This window comes from Cajanus cajan, chromosome 2 (genome assembly GCF_000230855.2).
Source record: "Cajanus cajan strain Asha chromosome 2, NIPB_CcT2T_4, whole genome shotgun sequence".
Taxonomy (NCBI): domain Eukaryota; kingdom Viridiplantae; phylum Streptophyta; class Magnoliopsida; order Fabales; family Fabaceae; genus Cajanus; species Cajanus cajan.
Window position 1 is genome coordinate 19,268,258 of NC_138518.1, and position 17,813 is coordinate 19,286,070.

The following is a 17,813-nucleotide window of genomic DNA, read 5'->3' on the forward strand; positions in this document are numbered from 1 at the left end:
ATCCAAAACGGGCTATTCTGGTTAGTTCTGACGTCTATAAATAGACGACTCGGACACAATTCTCAGGGCCGAAGAAAATTTCGTATAAGACTCCTTTGAACTCGAAATTTCTCTCTCTCTCTCCTTATTGTATTTCTTTAGATTTGGTGAGACAATTATAGTGTGAAAGGTTGCCACAAAGCACCTAGATTTTCCATATTTGAAGATCTAACAAAGCTTGCTACGAGGAATTTCAATTAATATTCTTCTCTATCTTTTATTTCTCATCTTTATCTTCTTCTCTATCTTTTATTTCTCATCTTTAATAGACATTGTTATAACAAAAGCAATCATGTAGACATTTTAGGGTCAATTGTGTAATTTAAATTTTAAGCATGTAAATAGTCATCAATAAAAGGGGATTCAATATTTATATTATTATTTTTAATGTTAACTTCATCATAGAGTACCGATTAAGGGCGTTGTAGGGGTGCTTAATACCTTTCCTACACGTAAATGACCCCCGAACCTAATTCTGGTTATCAAGGCCATTATTGGATCCTTAAAAAGCTTTTCTTTTCCCAATGTTTTGAGTAAAACATTGGTGGCGACTCCATGAACCTATTTTCAAAATCATTAATTAAGGATTAGTCTGGCTTTTGGGCATTCCTTAATTGATGAGATTTTCAAAAGGATGTCTAAACCATTAGTCGCAAGATCAAAAATTTTTGGGTTGCGACAGATGGCGACTCCACTGGGGAAGTTTAAAGAGGGTTAGGCCCATATAAATGATGAAGTTAATAAAAGAAGAATAAAAATTTAAATATTTTTTCCCTTTACTTTGTTTGTTTTATTTGTTTGGCGTTAATACCTGTTTGTCTGTTTAAATTCTGCATTTGTTTGAATAAAAAATTGTACACAAACCTTTGCACACAACAGTCCCTCTACACCTGGGGGCATGAGGGTATTAAATATAAGGAGTGATTGACGTACGACCGGCCCAAGTTTGGCCTTGGAGCCTGCGAGCCTTGTCGAAAATCACACTCAAGGTGATAATCGGTTACTCTAGCCTGAAATACTACGACAGACCTTAGAGTTTGCCAGGTGACGGTAACAGAGATACTGGGTCCCTATAATGGGGGCACCCTGGGGGCCTTAAGACTAGTGAGATTAGAACCTTCCTATACAACACACTTTTCATACAGGGACCACAAACCAAGGATTTGAACGTGACTGTCCGCGGGTGTACATTTGTTTGAGCATATGCGTGTTGCATTTGTCGTGTTCTCTTTTTGTTCATTTCAAATAAAAAGTAATTATAGACAAACAAGCATATATCAATAAAAAAACTAACACTCTTCTATATACCCTAGCTCTAAAGCATCATATAGGATAGTTTGTTTAAAAAAATATATATAGCAAAAATCATGCATCATAACCTTTAGTAAAAAAAATGATAAAATTTAGGCAGAAAACAAACATCATGCATCTCGTAGCATAGTACATTATCATACATTTATTAGAAATGGGAGGCACATATAATAGCATGCAAAGATGTTCTCTAAACAAGAATCAATGAGAATGATATTCGTTGAATTTCTCAAGTGTCTTTGCATCCTATATTACGTTTCATATAAATAACACGCCTTCCTTGTAAATAATAAATAAGAATAAAAAGGGAAATCTAATCTGTGCGTGTTAACCGGATAATGGAAATTACTGTAATCAAATGTGAACCTGACACATCAAATCGGGAAACACTTATCAGTAATTGGGGGCATCACACGCCCAAATCGACGATTCAAACACCGAGACTTTCCCATGCGGAAATGACAATTGTCGGGATAGGAGGAATGATTAAGAATGGACAAGTCCTTGCTTCTAGGGAATTACAAGAAAAAACCCAATTGAAGAATAAAGGCATTGCATGAAAAAAAACCCGCTAGGATGAAAACCCGTAAAGGGTGTCCTAGGCAAAAATTAGGGTAAAGAAAAAAGAATCAAAATCCCGATAGGATACGTCCTATGCAAAAGTTAGGGATATATAAAAATAAGAAATGTCTATCTGAGTTGAAATCGAAAGGTGGCTCGAGTATTCCCTTTGAAAGCAAGAATTCATAAAGGTTTCACTCCAAATTCAAAACACCAACGTTCAAGCAAGTGGAACGGTTTTTTTTTGAAATTATTAAATCATCCATGACTCTCTAGGGGGCAACCTCCGTCTATCTCTCTGTGTATAAATCACGAACTCGGGGCACGCTCGGGCCTTCAAGCTTTCTTAAAGGGGCACGTGTAAATTGAAAGTACTGTTTTAAATGCCATAACACTCTTTCATTTCTCTTCTCCCTTTAAATATTCACTTTAGGCCTTATCCATAAACCCTTAATAAACAAAATGTATTTGCGACAAACATGTTACTCAATAATAGCATGGAAAGGATAACAAAGGAACAATCAGGAATTCAAACATGACTAGGGTTTAATAAAAATAGGGCGTCCCACACAAACGCTGCAAAAATGAAAGCCTGGCAGAAACCCACTAAGAGGGCTGCACAAAATTAGGGCAAGATCCGCTAGGGGACCCACAATCAAAAAAGAGTAACTTAGGCAAAAGTAAGGATCAAAAGGAAATGTCTGCTAGGGAACATATCCCAAGTGACCTAGGCAAAAGTTAGGACGTTAAAGTAGCAACCTGAGTTGAAAATCAAAAGGCGGCTCACGGGAATCATCCAATTAGAGCACGACCCCAAGTCATCACTCCACTTTACAAAAAGGATAAAACACAATGATAACTTCCTTGCAAAAAATACGTTTTGTTTGATAACCCTAAACACTAAAGCCTACCTTAACCAACCATTCTTCTAAAAATCCCTTTTAAAAAAAATCCCTTCTAACAACCCTTTTGAAAAAAATACGAACATCCCTTCTTTCTTTTCTCTTGACCCTTATGACATTAAAATGGTACCAAAAAGATACACGGAAAATGCACAGTGAATAATCGCAGAGGGAAGGCCGAGATGTCCTCGAAAGGAGTTTGAAGACGCTTAACTACGCATCAACGAGATAATCAAGGAGCCACTAAAACCTAGAGTTCAAAGGAACATATCCCGACAATAATAAAAAATGGCATGGATTGAGAGGAATCGTCAATATTAACCTTAATGCGTACAGGTTAATTTCCCAACATTAAAAACAAAAAAAATGAATTGCATGTTTAGGAACAAACATATGAGCGTAAATTGCATCACATGCATAGGAGGTAGGGGCATATGGAAGGGCGTTACACAAAAAAAGGAAGTAATAAATAATAAAATCATTCCTGTCTTGCATTTTCATTGCATCCATGCATCCATGCATTCTACTTGATATTGGTTAGAAAGAGTGATAAGGACAAAGCACTCGTAAAAGCTAAATAGTCGACCATGAGCCAAAGAGATGTCAAACGACAACCCCAAGTGATTCTATGTACCCACTAAGCAAAGACATATCGACAGTGTAATAGAATGGAAAAGACCAAACAAGCAAGTCTATAAGCATGAAGAGGCCACTACGCCTTACTTCTTCACCAAATGAAATATGATCCAAGAGAATGCCAAGACTAGGAATGGTTTCTTCACCAAAGCTAGGAGTGGCTTCCAAAATAATACTCATTAATAAAGATTTAGCAAATAACATCATGGGAATAGATCCCTCCACCAATGATGACAATAAAGAGAAAAATCAACAACATGAGAAAAAAACAAGCTTCGTAAATGTTGAAAAACGCCGAAGCATTCAAAAAAATAATAGCAGAAAAAGGCAAGCTTCAAACATGAAAAATCCGAAGCTAAGAAAATGAAATTCATAAAAAATCTACCAGAAATCAAGCAAATCAACGAGGGCACCAACGGTTTCCTCAAATACAATAAAGGTCTGGAGAGACGGTACTCACATCTGAATCTGGTATATGAAAAAGCTGTGAGGGAAAGGTCTGGAGAGACTGTACTCACCTCCCAATCCCGTATATGACAAAGCCGTGAGGGAAAGGTCTGGAGAGACAGTACTCACCTCCCAATTCGGTATACGATAAAGCCGTGAGGGAAAGGTCTAGAGAGACGGTACTCACATCCTAATCCGATATACGATAAAGTTGTGAGGGAAAGGTCTGGAGAGACGATACTCACCTCCTAATCCAGTATACGACAAAGCCATGAGGGAAAGGTCTGGAGAGAAGGTACTCACTTCCTAATCCGGTATACGAAAAAACCATGAGGGAAAGGTCTGGAGAGATGGTACTCACATCCTAATCCGGTATACGACAAAGCCGTGAGGGAAAGGTTTGGAGAGAGGGTAGTCACCTCCCAATCCGGTATACGACAAAGATGTGAGGGAAGCTGAGCTACGAAAATACTCGTTCTTCAACAAGCTACAAATAAAAGAACGCACTATCACAAGAGAAACAATGGAGCATCTACTTGAAGACGAAAGATCAAGTGTACAGTTTGTCAGCCTTGTTACCCAATAGAGTACGCAACCAACACTCAACTGCTCTAAAGGGCGAGGATATGAGCAAATACACCTATCCAAGGGAAATAACACAGAAGCGCCAGCACCAAAGAGACGAGGAGAAGACCCGGACAAAATGTCTACGTCTTTACTTGCCTTTGGAAAAGCAACATATAGCTACTCCAAAGGACAAGTAAAGAAGGGCAGCTGTAGACACCCAATTTCGTCCGAACCAATAAAGATAATGAAATGGACGTCTATTATCAAAGAAAAGGAGCTCCCAAGTATAGAAACAATAGGACACGACATCGGAAGGCCTAAAACCCAAACAAGCTGGTTTTAGTAGCCTAGAACGGGCTGTTCCAAAATCAAAACGGGCCTTCCCATCTCGGAATGAGCTGTTCCTAAACTGGAACGGGTCGAGCCAAACTCAGAATGTGCCGTTCCAAGTTACTCAAAAGGCCTAAAACCCTAGTTTGAAACGGGCCGTTCCAAAATAGGGCCCGTTTCAAACTAGGTTGTTATGAGTAAAATTCGAACCTAGAATGGGTCGTTCCAATTCTAGAACTGGTCGTTCCAGATTCAAATTTTACCCATAATAGACTAGCCCAGAACGGGCAGTTCTGAATCTGGAATGGGTCGTTTTGAATCTGGAATGGGTCGTTCTGTTCAGTTTTGACGTCTATAAATAGACGACCTAGGCATAGTTCTCAAGGCCAGAAGAAAATTTTGTATCAGACTCCTTTGAGCTTGAAATTTTTTTTTCTCTCTCTCTCTCCTTATTGTATTTCTTGAGATTTGGTGAGGCAATTGTAGTGTGAAAGGTTGCCACAAAGCACCTAGATTTTCCATATTTGAAGATCTAACAAAGCTTGGTACGAGGTATTTTAATCAATCTTCTTCTCTATCTTTTATTTCTCATCTTTATCTTCTTCTCTATCTTTTATTTATCATCTTTAATAGACATTGTTATAACAAAAGCAATCATGTAGACATTTTAGGGTCAATTGTGTAATTTAAATTTTAAGCGTGTAAATAGTCATCAATAAAAGGGGATTCAATATTTATATTATTATTTTTAATGTTAACTTCATCATAAGGTATTGATTAAGGACATTGTAAGGGTGCTTAATACCTTTCCTACACGTAAACGACCCCTGTACCTAATTCTGGTTATCAAGGCCATTATTGGATCCTTAAAAAGCTTTTCTTTTCCCAATGTTTTGAGTAAAACATTGGTGGTGACTCCATGAACCTATTTTCAAAACCATTAATTAAGGATTAGTCTGGCGTCCGAGCATTCCTTAATTGATTAGATTTTCAAAAGGATGTATAAACCATTAGTCGCAAGATCAAAATTTTTTCAGTTGCAACAATAATATGAAGGACTTGTTTGAGAAAGATCTAGACTTTGCTTCTATTTATTCTTCTTGCATGCAAAAAGCTATTAATGGTTTCTATGTTTTTGAGGGGTATTTGTATAAAAAAGAAAAATTATGTATACCTCAAGGATCCATCCATAAGAAAATTATTAATCAAATAAATTTATGAAGGTGGCTTCATGGGGCATTTTGGAGTTGATAAAACTCTAGATTTGCTAAAAGAAAGATTTTTCTAGCCTCACATGAGAAAAGAAGTCTAAAGGCATTGTGCTAGATGTATTGCTTGTTTGCAAGCTAAGTCTAAGATAATGCCTCATGATACTTATACACCTTTACCTGTTGCTTTTTTTCCTTGGGTAGATATTAACATGGGTTTTGTGCTAGGTTTAGCAAGATCGCACATTTTATCACATGCCACAAATTGATGATGCAAGCAACATTGCAAGACTCTTCTTTAGAGATGTGGTCAAACTTTATAGGTTACTTAAGTCTATAGTTTTTGATAAAGACACTAAGTTCCTTAGCCAAACTCTTTGAAAAAGGCTAGAAACTAAACCACTATTCTCTACCACTTGTTATCCCTAAACTGATGGGTAGATAGAGGTAGTCAATAGGTCTTTATCTATTATGCTCAGAGCCATCCTAAATAGAAACCATAAATCTTAGGATGAGTACTTGTCACACATTGAGTTTGCCTATAATATAGTAATCCATAAGATTACTAATATTTCTCTTTTTGAAGCTGTATATGGTTTTAATCCCCTAACTCCATGGAATTGATACCCCTTCCTAATGCTCCACATTTTATTCACAAAGAAGGGGCATCACAAGCTGAATTTAAAAAGAAACCTCATGAGAAGGTTAAAACTCAAATTTAGCAACAATCCGAGAGATATACAAAATATAATAACAAAGGCAAGAAAGCCATCATCTTTGAGGAACGTGGTTGAGTTTGGCTTCATCTTCGAAAATAAGATTTTTCAAATCAAAGGAAGTCCAAACTCAGTCCTAGAGGAGATGGTCCTTTTCACGTCCTTCAGTGAATAAATGACAATGCATATATGCTAGATCTTCTTGATGATTATGGAGTAAGTCCTACATTTAATATTTGTGATTTAAAAGCTTTTTGTAGGAACTATTGATGATGATGAAGAGCCTACAAATTCAAGGACAAATCATCTTCAAGAGGGAATGGATAATAGAGGAGCATGGACCAAGGGTCCAACCACTAAAACCATGGCTGTGAGGCTACCAGAAGATTTGGTTAGTTCTGAGCTTAGTGGGATTGGTGAGCCCAAGTTTCTATTCCCATGGGCCACATCATAGCCATGGGCCACATCATGGCAGATCTTAGATCAATCTTGGAGAAAACTAAAACTACTTGCAGTTAGTCAATTAAGTCATTTATCCTAGGTATTGAATATTTTTTCTCGATGGTCAACTTGTTTAACTTCCTATAATCCACACTCAACCCAACGCCCCTATCCTTTTTCTTTGATAAAAATATCCTGATCCCCATAGAGACACACTCAGTTTGATCATCTATTTCTTCAAGAGATCTTCTACTTACTTCCTCAACTCTAATGACTCGACTAGAGCCATCTGGTTAGGAGCTATTGACATTAGTCCTACACTCAAAACCAAGTCAATACATGTCGAAACCTGAAAAAATTTTGATCTCGCCCATAGATGATTTTGACTTCCATTTGAAAATCTCACCAGTTTAGGAATGTTTGAAGATCAAACTAATCCTTCACCAATGGTTTTTGAAAAAGGTTATTAGGAGTCGCCACTGACATTTTACTCAAAATATCAGAAAAAGGAAAAGATTTTAAAAATCAATAATGACCTTGACAACTAGAATTGAGTTCGGGGATCGGTTACGTGTAAGGAAGATGTTAGACACCCTACAACTCCCTAATTCAGTACCCTATGACAATTTTAACATAATAATAAATAATAATTTAAACATTTACTCCTTTTATTAATTAATCATATATCAAACGTATACATGGTGAATGATATTTTTATGGCAATAATATAAATAAAATAATTAAATAAACAATGAAAAAGAGAGAAAAATTGATGAAAATACCTTCGTAGTAAGCTTTTATAAAATAATCCTCCAGGTGTGGTACACAGGCACGTTTTGACAGGCTTTCGCTCTACAAAAACCTCACAAACACTCAAGAAAGTACAAAGAAGGAAGAAAGAGAGATTTTGCTTGGACTAGGTCAACTGAGCAATGTGTGTCAAAGAATGTGCCTCAAAAACAATTAAATAGGCCTCTAAGGGTGTGGAATAGCTATACCCAAGCTTGGAACGACTGTTCTAGCTCATGAATTTACACATGAAATGGGCCTTTGGAATGAATTATTCCTAACTAGGGTTATAAGCCATTTATTTAGTTGGGAACAACCGTTCTGGGTTTGGGAATGACCGTTACAAGCTTGAAATTAGGGTTTCAAGGTTTGGGGCATTTTTGTGCTATCCCGATCCATTTAGGTGCTCTATTGGGCCCTTAAAGGCTGCTTGTGTCGTTCTAGCAGTCCTTGTCCTTATTCTTGGCAACCTGGACAAAATCTAGTATCTACAACTGCCTTCTTTACTTGTTCTTTGGATAGCTAGATGTTGCTTTTCCAAAGACAAGTAATAACATAGATATTTTGTCTAGATCTTCTCTTCGCTTCCTGATGTAAGGGCCTCCACATTGCTTCCTTTGGCTAGATGGGTTTTCTTATATCCTTGCTCTTCGGAATGGCGAAATTTCAGGGTCGCTTCCTCCAAAGATGGGCGAGGATGGCAAAGTGTGCCTTAAAAACCTATAACTTCGTGTGAATGCTCCATGTTGCTTCTTCTGGTTGTTCTTTTGCAGTGGTGAGGTGAATATTTCTTCCAGGTCTGTTGCGAAGTAAGTATATTCTAAGATCAACCTCTCCAAGTTGGACTAATATTAGGGCTTCTAACAGGCCCATGTGAGGTGAGTATTTTTTAGGTTACCTCTCCAAGCTAATGAGTACTACTTGTTGTAACCGCTCTAGGTCGATGATTGAGTATTTCTCAAGTGACCTCTCCAGGCCGGTGAGTACTACTTATAGTAACCTCTCCAGGTCGATGATTGGGTATTTCTTAGGTGACCTCTTCAAGCCAATGAGTATTGCTTGCTATAACCTCTCCAAGTCAATGATTGAGTATTTCTTAGGTGACCACTCTAGGCCGAGGGTGAGTATTTTTTAGGTGACCTCTCTAGGCCAAGGTGAGTATTTTTTAGGTGACCTCTCCAGGCTTGTGTTGTCGATGGTGAGTATTTTTTAGGTGATCTCTCCAGGTCGGGCTGAGTGATTTTTAGGTGAATTTTCTAGGCCTATGCTGTCAATGGTGAGTATTTTTTAGATGACCTCTCCAAGTCGAGGGTGTTTCTTGTTGTCGATCGTGAGTATTTTTTAGGTGACCTTTCCAAGACGAGGCTGTCGGTTGTGAGTACTTTTTAGGTGACCTCGCCAGGCTGGTAAGTCAATAAGTGCACTAGTGTCAGCCGACAAAGGAGTATTTTCTTGTAGAAAGATCATAGCTTGTGATCTTGTGTGTTCTCTATTTGAGGATTTTGTTGGTAGAGTTCTTTGATTGCTTAAGAATTGATGTAGAGTGTCCTTAAGAGGGATTGCGAGTTGGGATCCTGTTTCTTTTTGCTTGAGTGAGTTAGTAGGAATGGAGTCTTGTGTCTCCGTTCTGGGAAAATGATGGTGAGTGGTACCTACTGGTGATGTGTTTGATGTAGCCCCTTGTTTAGGTTGTTTTTTGCTTGTTATTTAGATTATGTCAGCTAAGACTTGTATTTCCCTTGTTGAGTGAGTATTGTGGAGCCTCTCCAGGCTTGTGCTGTCGGGATTTAAAGCTTGAGTATTGTTTGAGTTGAAGCCTCTCTAGGCTTGGTCTGTAATATGAGAATCTATCTGTGTATTATTTACCAAAGCCTCTTTAGGCTTAATCTATGCTTTCATAGGGATGTTGAGGAGTAGGATACTCTCTTAGTCGGATTTTCTTGTGTGGGTCTTAGTTGCCCAGTAGTCGATTCATCTTGAATGGGGATCTTTGCAACTTTTCCCCTTATTTGAATCTTGGGCATCCGGTAACCCGCATGGCTGTTAAGTTTTACGTTGAATATTTTCCATGAGAGAGATTTGGGGCAGATGTGGCAATCTTTGCCCCTTGTTTGGATCTGTTTAGCTCTTTCTTGGCTCTCAATTGGCTCCTCTCAGGGAGAATGATTTCTTTGTTTTGGATAAGGGAGGTACGATGATTTTGCCCCTGTCGCAACCCAAAATTTTTGATCTTCCGACTTATGGTTTAGACATCCTTTTAAAAATCTCATCAATTAAGGAATGCCCGGACACCAGACTAATCCTTAATTAATGGTTTTGAAAATAGGTTCATGGAGTCGCCACCAATGTTTTACTCAAAACATTGGAAAAAGAAAAGGTTTTTAGAAGTCCAATAATGACCTTGATAACTAGAATTGGGTTCGGGGGTCAGTTACGTGTAGGGAAGGTATTAAACACCCCTGCAACGCCCTAAATCGGTATCCTATGATGAAGATAACGTAATAAGAATTAATAGTTTAAATATTTAATCCCCTTTATTAATGATTATTTACATGAAAATTAAATTACATGATGAACCCTAAGATATCTACATGATTCCGTTTATTATAATATATGAAATAAAAGAAGAGAAAGATAGAACAAGAGATTGATGAGTAATATCTCGTAACAAGCTTTATTAGATCTTCAACTATGGAGATTTTAGGTGCTTTGCGGCAACCTTTCACACTACAATATGCCTCACAAAACTCAAGAAATACGATAGGAGAGAGAGAGAGAGAAATTTTGAGCTCTAAGGAGTCTTGGAGGAAATTTTTGAGGCCCTAAGAACTGTGCCCAAGCTATCTATTTATAGGCATCAGAAGGGTGCCAGAACGACCCGTTCCAAAGTTAGAACGGTCCGTTCTAGATCTGAACGTTATGTGTTAAATTCTTACCCTGGAACGACCTGTTCTGAAACTAGAACGGCCCGTTCTAGGGTTGAGATTAACACAAAAATGCATTGCTAGAACGGATCGTTCCAAACTAGGTTTTTTAAGCTATTTAGCGTTTTGGAACGACCTATTCTGGTTTAGGAACGGCCCGTTCCAGCCTAAGATTTTTAGGCCTTTTTCCTGGTTTCGAACGGTCCGTTCTGGTTTTGGAACGACCCGTTCCAGACTAGGTTTTTGGGCCTTTTTTATGGCTTGGAACAGCCTGTTCCGATAACAACCCATTCCGGGCCACTAAAACCAATTTATTTGGGCTTTAGTCCTTCTGATGTCCTGTTCTGTTGTTTGCATGCTTTGGGAGCTCCTTCCCTTCATAACAAAGGTCCATTTCCTTGTTTGTATGCCCCCGGATGAAATTGGGTGTCTATAGTTTCCCCTCTTTACTTGTCCTTTGGAATAATAATGTGTTGCTTTTCCAAAGGCAAGTAAAGATGTAGACATTTCGTCCGGGTCTTCTCTTTATCTCTTTGGTGCTTCTACATTGTTTCCCTTGGATTGGTGTATTTACTCATATCCTCACCCTCTAGAGCAGTTGAGCATTGGTTGTGTACTCTATTGGGTAACAAGGTTGATAAATTGTACACCTGATCTTTAGTCTTCGAGTAGAAGCTCCATTCTTTCTCTTGTTATAATGTGTCCCTTTATTTGTAGCTTGTTTGAAAGGGAGTATTATTATGGCTGGCCTCTCCAGGCTTCCTGCTGAACGGTGAATATTATTATGCCTGACCTCTCCAGGCTGCCTACAGAACGGTGAGTATTATTATGCTTGGCCTCTCCAGGATCCTTGCTGAATGTGGAGTATTATTATGCCTGGCCTCTCTAGGCTGCCTACTGAATGGTGAGTATTATTATGCATGGCCTCTACAGGTTGCCTGCTGAATGGTGAGTATTGTTATGCTTGGCCTCTCCAAGCTGCCTGTTGAATGCTAAGTATTGTTATGGTTGGTCTCTCCAGGCTGCCTGCTGAATGCTGAGTATTGTTATGGCTGGCCTCTCCAGGCTGCTTGCTAATGCTGAGTATTATTATGGCTAGCCTCATGATGGAGACCTCCCTTCCATGGTTGATAGTGATGTAATGAAGAGAGTCACCTTGCCCATGATCTAGGTTCACCAAAGGGAAAAGGATATGTGGATGTGAGGGTGAAAGATGGTTTTGGACATAAGGTGATGAGGGGTGAAGGCGAGGTGTATGGATGCTCAAAAGGTTGGCTCACTCCAAGTGATGGTGGAGGCCACTCTAGGGTTTCACTCTCCAAGGGTGGAGAATGAAGGGGGTTAGCCGAAGTTAACCTAGAGACTAAGGAAGAGATGTTGAGGCAAATAATGCTCACTCAATATCATATAATCCAAAGTATTTACAAGGTGTGGTGCATTGGGTATTTATAGGAGTGGGAGGCATCTAGGGTTGCATTTGGAGAATGCATGGCCGAAATTCACAAGGCAAATACACTCCAAATGAAATGCAAATTAACCCTAGATGCAACTTGGTGCCCAAGGATAAAATCTTTGGGTTTAAATTGGCTATATCTAGGTGCATGATAAGACCATGCAACCTTTGCCCTCCACTTGTGCCTAAGCCTTTCTAACACCAAAAATAAGTCCAAGAACACCAAAAAATGCGTCACCTCCTAATTTAAAATCCTAGCCCAAAATTAGATCCCTAATCATCTAGAGCACCCCATAATACAAGGGTAAAATGAGAAATACAAAAGAAAATAAATCCTATGACTAAGATACCCCAAAATACAAGGGTAAAATTGGAAATACAAGTAAAATAAATTCTATGACTAAAATACCCCAAAGTACAAGGGTAAAATTGGAATAAAACAATAAAATTCTATACTACTCAAATTGGGCCTAGGAGATGGATCCATACATGGTATCTCTCCATTCTCCTAGCCATGAACCATGTGATGGGTCTCACATGAAGTACCAAGGATGGTCCTCCATCATCCCTTCCTTCTTGAGAAGGATTTGACTTCAAATCTTTAAGCTCTTCCATTCCATTGATCCTTCAAAAAGATGTGAAACCACTATTAGGGAAGTAAAAATACAAAAACTTAGCTATGCAATCCTTAAGTACACAATTTGTTGAATGAAAGTGTTAGGGTCATTGAGGAAGCCAAAAGGCATAACCATATAAGAAAATTTTCAAAAGTTTTGGTGACTCCATGTAATTCATTCATCAAATCATCTATCTTAGAGATTGGGTGCCTAGATTTTACTGATGGCTTTCTAAATTGGTGCACATCCTCTATTGCCATCTTTCTTTGGCACCAAAAGAATGAGGATGGCACAAGGGTTAAGGTTCTCTTGAACCTAGCCATTTTCTTCAAAGGAAAAATTCTTTTTTTCTTTTCTTTTCTTTTTGTTTTTGCTTTTCTCCTCCTCATCTTTCTTAGCTTTTAATTTGAGTTGGTCCTCATTCACTTGAGAAGGTGATAGAGGACACCACACAAATTTCTTTCCCAAGTGTTGGAAACTTATTTTATTGGTGAGCCCATCATGGATTGTTTGCTTGTCAAATTGCCATGGCCTCCCAAGTAATACATGACTAACCTCCAATGGCACTATGTCACACAAAACTTATTCTTTATAATTGCCAATGGAGATTGGTATGCTTGCTTGTTGGTTAACTACAATACCTCTCTCCTCATTGATCCATTGCATTCTATAAGGTTTAGGATGAGGTTTTGTAGTCAAGGCTAACTTATCAACCAATCTAGTACTACAACAATTTGAAGTTGACCCACTATCTACAATGAGAGAACAAATGTTTTCTAGAATCTTGCATTTTGTTTGAAACAAGTTCTCTCTTTGAGATTGGTCAATGTCACTAGGTTGATTGTTAAGAAGCCTTCTAACCAATAGTAAGTCTCCTTCACAAGGTAAAATTTCTTCCTCGGAATCTATGGCTTCTTCTTCACTACTAGAGGAAGAAGAAGTAGCTTCATCAAGGCTACTATAGTGATCTTGGGCTTTTAAAACCATAGTTTTCTATGTAGGATATTGAGAAGCAATATGTCCTCTTTAACGACCCACCCTAGGCCGTCACATCTAGAACCAACCAAAGATAAATAATATATATAAAAGAAAATAGAATAAGAGCCGGCTACGTTAGAGTGTAAATATACAATAAAATATAAAATTATTTCTAAAATATATAACATAATTTTATAGTAGAGTCATCCTCAGTAAGGTGATACAGTAATCCAAAAAGGTAATATAATTACAACGTCATGAAGACATCAAAACAAGACACCCTAGGTGCTGGTCAAGCTCTAAACCTAGCCACTTCTCAAAGCAGCTATCCAAAAGACTCCTGGTTATCCCAAAGCCTCATACCTGATCTGCTCCCCCACATAGTGAGATCATCACAGTCCATCATGGAAATATAAGGGTTAGCACATATAAAACCAATCATAGTACATCATAATAAAATATCATTAAACAGATATTTATCCACAGTATTTATCCAGACCAACAAGTCATTTCCAAGCTAAATATAGACCAATCCAAAATATAATGTATACACATCCATGCCAATGTATACGTATTTTATGATAATAAGAAAATCCATAACCAATGTATACAATTCATACCATATGTATACATATTCCACATCCAAAACAAAGTCACACCATTGTATAATCCATGATGTAACCAACACATCCAAACCAAATGTTGGCCTCAACACCATCCAAACCAAGTGTTGATACGGTGAAACATGTCAGCAACCCATGTCCCACGCCTAACCTCTCATGGAAAATATACAGTTGGATTACGTCGTCACGTAACCCCGGTGGGGTCACCTCATCCATCGGTATGACTCGGCCTAGACCCATACCGGTAGTAAATAGAATACTTAGAGGAGTACTTCAGAATCCACCTAACATCTGAAGTGGTTTATTATATAATCTTTGGAAAAGTTCCATATTGGAATCCTCACCATGGGATTCCCAAATTCCATATTTTTCCAAAGATTATATCCTGATCTCACCAAGAGATCTAATCCATACCATAACCTTACTCCTCTAAGTCCTATTTACTTTTCCAAACCACATACACATAGCATATTCCATAATTACATACCAAAAATTTCCATAACCAAGCCAAAATATTCAATATAATAACATAAATAACTAAACACTTAAAACAACCATCAACTTAAACAAATGATAATCTTCATATAAACAAAATAACATATTAAAAGTTATACTACCCTTATCATGCTCATACATACTAGATTAAGTCTTATAAGTACTACCCTTACTTGGATAAACCTGAACCAAAATTCGGGCAGAATCTCCTCCTCTTCCTTAAACAAGAACCGAAACTCGGGAAGAATCTCCTTCTCTCCCTCCTCTTTTCTCTCCCCTGGCAGAACCTCCTCTACTAGATTCCTCTTCCTTTCTTTCCCCTCCTCTCTCTTTTTCTCTCTCTCTCTCCTCTTTCTCTCTCTAGGACCCTCTCTCTCAATCCTGCTTTTCCAACACCCCCAACCCCCTATTTATAGAGTTCTGCCTGCCTAACCCGGAACGGCCCGTTCCAAAAGCGGAACGCCCGTTCTAGGCCTGAAAAATCCACGTAAAATTTTGAACTGGAATGGCCCGTTCCGAAACCAGAACGGCTCGTTCCGAGACTCATCCAGAACGGCCCGTTCTCCTTCTGGAACGGCCCGTGCTCCTTCCAGAACGGCCCGTTCCAAAATCAGAACGACCCGTTCTCCTTGTTGGAACGGCCCGTTCTGGACCCGTTCCCAACTTAAAATTTAGTGTCTTTTTATTGCTTGGAACAGCCCGTTCCAAGTTACCCATTTACCCCTCTAACTTTAATAAAATTGCGAAAATGCAATTAATGAAAATTACAAAAATACCCCTTTTAAAAAAATGAATATTACAATTCTCCCCAACAACAAAAATTTTCGTCCTCGAAAATTCACTTACTTAAAAAGAGATATGGGTATTGATCTTTCATCCTATCCTCCAACTCCCAAGTGGCTTCATTAGTAACCTCATCCCAAATAACTTTCACCAGATTGATAGATTTACCCCGCAACTGTTTAACTTTCTTATCTGCCACTGAAACTGGTTGTTTCTCAAAAGTTAGATTCTCTTTAATTTGCAATGCCTCTGATTCCAAGACATGACTCGGATCGTGAATATACTTCCTCAATTGTGAAACATGAAACACATCATGTAGATTAGACAGAAATGGAGGTAATGCAATCTGATATGCCACTGGTCCAATCCTCTTAAGAATTTGATACGGCCCAATAAACTTAGGATTCAACTTCTTAGCTTTGATAGCTCTTCCCACACCTGTTGATGGAAACTTGCTTGGAGAATCCGGATTGATGTGAATCCTCTTCAAGTTCCTCCCTAGATCTTTGGCTCCTTGATTCTTCCTAGGCTTGGCTAAGGTCTCCAAGGGAGGAGGAGACCTTAGAACCACCACGGTTGGTGGAGGAACACTCCCAAAAGGCGCCACTCCTTGGAGAAGAGATAAGCCCCTTCAATTCTCACCACACTCTTCTATGAAGGGATAAGAGAATTAGATGCACTCAAAGAGGTTTAGGGACTTTTGGAAGAGAGAAATCTAAACTCTATTCAGAAAATACAATCTCAATTATCTCAAAAGTGTCTTACAAGGTAAGGTTTACAAGTATATAGGAGTAGGAAGCTTAGAGAGCAAGCTAGTCTTAACCATGGTTCATTAGGAACCATGGTTGAGTCTAGCTACAACCGTCCAAGTTAAGAGGCTTGGAGGGCAAGCTTCTCACTTGGCTTGCTTGGGAAGCTAACCAAGGAGAAGCTTGTGCTTCAAGCTTCCAAGCTTGAGAGCCTCCAAGAAATTCGGCCAAATGAAGTGTGAATCACAAAGTGTGAACACACTTCCAAGGTGGGCGGCCCATTGGGTTTATTTCACTCCATCCGTTCTTAAAATGGTTAATTTGGTTTAGTTAGGTTCATCCAATGTGAATTGAACCTAGCTAAATCAAATCTATGAAAAATTAGGAGTAAAATGAGCCCAATATTAAAATTTTAGCTTAGGACCACCTTTGGCTAAATTGCTAGGAGCACACTCTAGCTTACTAAGGACACTCTCTATTTTACTAATGCCACTCCTACTAGAAAAATTAAAAAGGAATGTATTTCTAGGTTAGGTTAAATGGAGTCAAAGTGTCCAAGTAACCTACCCTAGAAACAATATACAAAAGTTACTAAAAAGGAAATAAAGTGCCTTACAAATACAAAGGCAAAAATATACCTATACAAGTATCTACTATATACAAGGTACAAGAAAACAACTATACAAGTATGTACAATGGAGACTCCTTAGCTCAACCTTCACCCTTCTTGGTCTTACCTCTTCCAAAGGGATCGTTGGGGATTAGATTTCCATCATACCCTCCCCCTTCGAAAGGATTTGTCCTCAAATCCAGTGGTCCTTCCACAAAGATATCATCACCTACAATGAAAACAAAAAACAAAGCATTAGGGATGACATATTCATATAATATATGTGGAAAGTGCACCCTATGAGGAATTCCTGCTATAATCCTAGCAAGGGTCCTTAGACTAGGAAGGATAGGTTCTCTAAGCATAAGAATAGGATCCTCACTATAGTGTAGGCTAAGTGTAAAACTAAATTCTAAAAATGTGAAAGTGCTAAAACTATAAGAAACTAAGGAAGTAGTCCTATATACTAAGATATCTTGCCTAAAGCACCCTATGTAGTAACCTAGGCTTCTACAAGAAAACACCAATGATGGAAACTTGCTTGGAAAACCGGATTGATGTTGATTTCCCTTCAAGCTCCTCCCTAGATCCTTGACTCCTTGATTCTTCCTAAGCCTTGTTAAGGTCTCCATTG